Source organism: Glycine soja, chromosome 5 (assembly GCF_004193775.1).
Source record: "Glycine soja cultivar W05 chromosome 5, ASM419377v2, whole genome shotgun sequence".
NCBI lineage: Eukaryota > Viridiplantae > Streptophyta > Magnoliopsida > Fabales > Fabaceae > Glycine > Glycine soja.
In genome coordinates this window covers 3736938-3741516 of record NC_041006.1, presented here as the reverse complement: position 1 = coordinate 3741516, position 4579 = coordinate 3736938, and the positions used below count along the sequence as shown (strand labels likewise).

The 4579-nt window shown below is 36.4% G+C and overlaps 1 pseudogene; it reads left to right on the top strand.

The window, feature by feature from the left end:
- The first annotated feature begins 463 nt into the window (after positions 1–463).
- Positions 464–3834, top strand: LOC114413800 (annotated as a pseudogene).
- The last annotated feature ends 745 nt before the right edge of the window (positions 3835–4579 follow it).

Genomic DNA, 4579 nt, shown 5'->3' with positions numbered 1-4579 from the left:
ACCGATACAGACCCTCCCTCCCGGCAAGTGTTAGTTCAATGGCGTGGACTTGCTCCCAAACACACCTCGTGGGAAGACTGGAATTCACTTCGTGCTGCCTACAACCTCGAGGACGAGGTTGATTTTCCAGGGGACGGTGTTGATAGCAACGAAGGCAGCAGAACACAGGACACAGGACAAGGGCCAATTACTCATAGCAGGCCCAAAAGGATTACTAGGAAACCAGCCCAGTATCAAGACTATGTTTAGATTCAGTATCACGAGTTCTTGCTGATAAAAGCATTAGGATAAAACTATTTTGGAAATTCTTGCTAGAGAATTAATTCTGTTATTACCATTACAAGTTTGTTTCAGCAGCTGGCAGCTGGCCCACTTGTGGGAATCACAGCTTCGTTACCATCTTTCTTTTGTTATAAATACCACAAATGAAATAAAATCAGCAAGCAAGAGGAATTACCTTAGTTTGTAGAATTTAGCTCATAACATGTTATTTCAACTTGCAAGAAGAACCAGATCTAGATCCAAAACCAATCTGAATCTGCCTCCATCACCACCGAAACTACCAATCATAGGCAATCTTCATCAGTTAGGCACACTGCCACATCGATCTCTTCGAGACCTCTCTCTCAAGTATGGTGATATGATGATGTTGCAGTTGGGGCAGAGGCAGACACCAACCCTGGTTGTTTCATCTGCAGAAGTGGCCATGGAAATTATGAAAACTCATGACCTAGCTTTTTCGAACCGACCACAAAACACTGCTGCAAAAATCTTACTGTATGGATGCACGGACGTTGGCTTTGCATTGTATGGAGAAAAGTGGAGACAGAAGAGAAAAATATGCGTCCTTGAACTTCTGAGCATGAAAAGGGTGCAATCATTTCGTGTCATCAGGGAAGAAGAAGTTGCGGAGTTGGTGAATAAGCTACGTGAAGCAAGCTCCAGTGATGCATACTACGTGAATCTAAGTAAGATGCTTATTTCAACAGCAAATAATATTATTTGTAAGTGTGCTTTTGGATGGAAGTATACAGGAGATGGTTATAGCAGTGTCAAAGAGTTAGCAAGGGACACTATGGTTATAGCAGTGTCAAAGAGTTGGGTTGGATTGATGTTCTCACCGGAAAAATTCAGAAATACAAGGCCACAGCTGGAGCAATGGATGCTTTGTTTGATCAGGCAATTGCAAAACATTTGACTGGGAAAACAGAAGGGGAACAGTCCAAAAGGAAAAGACTTAGTGGATATCCTACTCCAACTTCAAGAGGATAGCATGCTCAGCTTTGAGCTCACCAAAAATGACCTCAAAGCACTAATAACGGTATCTTTCTCCCCCTTTCTTACATCACTTTCTTTCTGTCTAAATTCACTCTAAAGCACAAAATTGCTCGTGTATGTTTGGGCACTTCAGATTGAAATATACCTAATTACTTAAAAGAGAGAATCTTAAACTTATTTTTGTTTCATATATTGCTATGAAATTTTCTATTTAAAACATTTCGTTATAAGTAATTCAGGTGTAAACATTTTTAGCTGTTTCTAAGCAAGAAAATCTCTTGTTCTTTTTTGCATATGTGCAACCTCAGCAATAACATTATTTTTTGGTAATCATTGGCACTTGCATAATTGGTATACATTTTGTGGTTTTTGACAGTATCTAATTGGTTAGTGTTAAACATATATATGAGTGATCAATGGGGTGATTATGAGGTAAGGACATATTCTTCCCACGGATGAGGGGCTATACACGTCATGGCTCCCATAGTTCCCTGGAATCACAATAGGGAGTGTGTACCTGCAAACATTCTGACGCTCTTGTTAGAGTTTGGCAAAGTAACAACGCCAATAGGCAATAGCAGATTGTGTACCTGGTTCAAGCAGTTTGAGGGGCATTAATTTTATCTATTAGGTGCAATAGTCTATTGCAACTATGAGGTACTTAACTTGTCTTGAAGCCAAGGGTAAAGGTCTGAGTATATCGATGCCCCACCAAATGAATGGCCAAGGGGATGATAGGATGTTGAGCTTGGTTGGTGATGCGATGTGATGTCTGCATGGTGTTGGAATTTTTTACTCATTGTAACGTGCTTGAACTTGTTGGTCTCCATGTTGAACCAATAGCACTTGACTCTCAATACTTTGTGTTATGGGCGACTTTTCATTTCAATTTCTAAGGTTTCGCTTTGTCCTCAGTAAGTTTCCCCTCTATGGAGTAGGCCTTGATTAGAGTCATCTAGTTTTCCTTTGCCTCAGTCTCCATGACCATGCTTGGTTGCAAAATTTCTTCTTGGACCATCGTTTTATTGCTTCCATAGTTTTTAATGCTGGCGAGCTTGGACAAGATGCTTGCTTATGCATCATTATCTTCTCGTGTTATGTGGATGACTTTGACCTGCACAAATTGAGTCAACCATTGTTTTACCTGGTGTGGATATTTTTGTTGCAAGGCACCTTTGCCTTGGTAGTCTTCGTTGATTTATGCACTGGGCTTAAGCAAAGATCAAACAACCCGAGTCGATGCACACTATCGATTCCCCCTATGCCTTTGGCATAAGGACTACTATTACTAGATGGTCCATTACCATACTTTCATTGTTGCAGTCATGTCAAGGATCCCATGCAACCATAAAGTCTTGCATACAGCAAGACTAGCGTTACACCTCGAGACTCGTTATTATGATTGTAAAGACAAATTCATTATCACAACATAAAGGAAGGTCTTATATAAGGAAAAAAATATTTTTTTTAAATATAAAAAAATTAATTAAATTGATTTTATTTAGTGATATCATTTTTAAAATATATTTTATTTAATTTAGGCGTTAGTTTTAATAATTCTTTTTTATCTATAATAATAAATTCAAATAAAAGATAAGTTGAGAAAAAAATATTTTTTAATTGAGATGGATACATTTAAAAATATGATTAATTAACTTTTTCTTAGTTAATATCAAATATTTTTTTCTTATATTTGAAATAAGAGAAAATATAACTCTAGCATGAACTAGGGATATACAAACCCCCCCTCAAACTCACAGAACCAGGTGCATAATCTGTACTTAGTGTTGTTACTTTGTCAAATTCTAACAAGAGAATCGGAATGCTTATGCTTATAGATACGCACTTTTCGCAGTGGGATCTCTAGAATTGTATAGCCATGGACGCGCGAAGCCCCAAAAACATTGACATACAGGATGTAAAGCACTTTTGAAGTTATTAAAATATTGAAGTCTATTACTTCATTTGATAACTCTTAATATTCTACCTTGACAAATGAATGAACTTAACAAATTTCACGAAAATTCCAATTATTTTAGGACATGTTTATCGGAGGCACTGACACAACTTCATCAACATTAGAATGGGCTATTTCAGAGCTGGTAAGAAATCCGATCATAATGAGAAAAGTACAAGAGGAAGTGAGAATCAATTGTGGGTCATAAATCAAATGTGGAAGAAAATGATGTTACTCAAATGCACTACCTAAAATGCGTAGTCAAAGAAACTCTAAGGTTACATCCGCCTACTCCTCTTTTGGCTCCTAGAGAAACAATGTCCAGTGTAAAACTCAAAGGATATGATATTCCAGCAGAAACAATGGTATATATAAATGCATGGGCAATTCAAAGGGATCCTGAATTTTGGGAAAGTCCTGAAGAGTTCCTACCAGAGAGATTTGAAAATAGTCAAGTTCATTTTAAAGGTCAAGAATACTTTCAGTTTATTCCATTTGGTTGTGGGAGAAGAGAATGTCCAGGAATCAATTTTGGAATTGCATCTATTGATTATGTGCTCGCTAGTCTTCTTGATTGGTTCGATTCAATATTTAATTGAGCCACACCTTTGTCACTAAATTCCGAAGTTAATCATACTACAATAATCACATTGTTAAGATGATATATAATAAAATAATCAAATGAAGAGAGTAAAACAACTACTGCAAGTCTTCAACAGCTATGTACTTCAATGGATTCATATCATCTGCAGCTGCCTACCCACTGCATGGATCTTGACCATTAAATATTATGTTTATTTTATAAAAAAATTATAAATAATATAATGATGTAATATTAATGAAGGCCATTAGATCTAAATTGCATCGGGTGCAGCTCATCTTTGGAGGATGTATATCCGTACTTCTATAAATTTATTAATACTTCTGTCACTTCCACATTTGTTCCACCATTGCTTGAGAGCCGAACTTTTTTCACTAAAATAAACCGAAAAATGAAATATAAACTGAAATTTGAATTTAGTGATGATACTTCTATAATAAAATTTGTTGTATTTTTTTTATTTTTGGAAATTAAAATTTGAATTTTTTTTTTTTTTAAATTTATTAGTTTTCTACACGTTGGAGAACAAAAATGCCTGTGTTTTAATTTTAACAAAGGTAGAGTTTAACCAGAGAAAGAATCCGGATCAGTCTAGGTCTACAAGACCCGGGGCACTTCGAGGCTACAAGAACCGCAAAATTTACTAATCATCATTTCCACCAATCTTTCTCAGAACAATAACTCAATCTAGAAAACAAGCTCTTATGATTAGAGAAGCCAAGTGATTAGTGAGGCCAATTGGT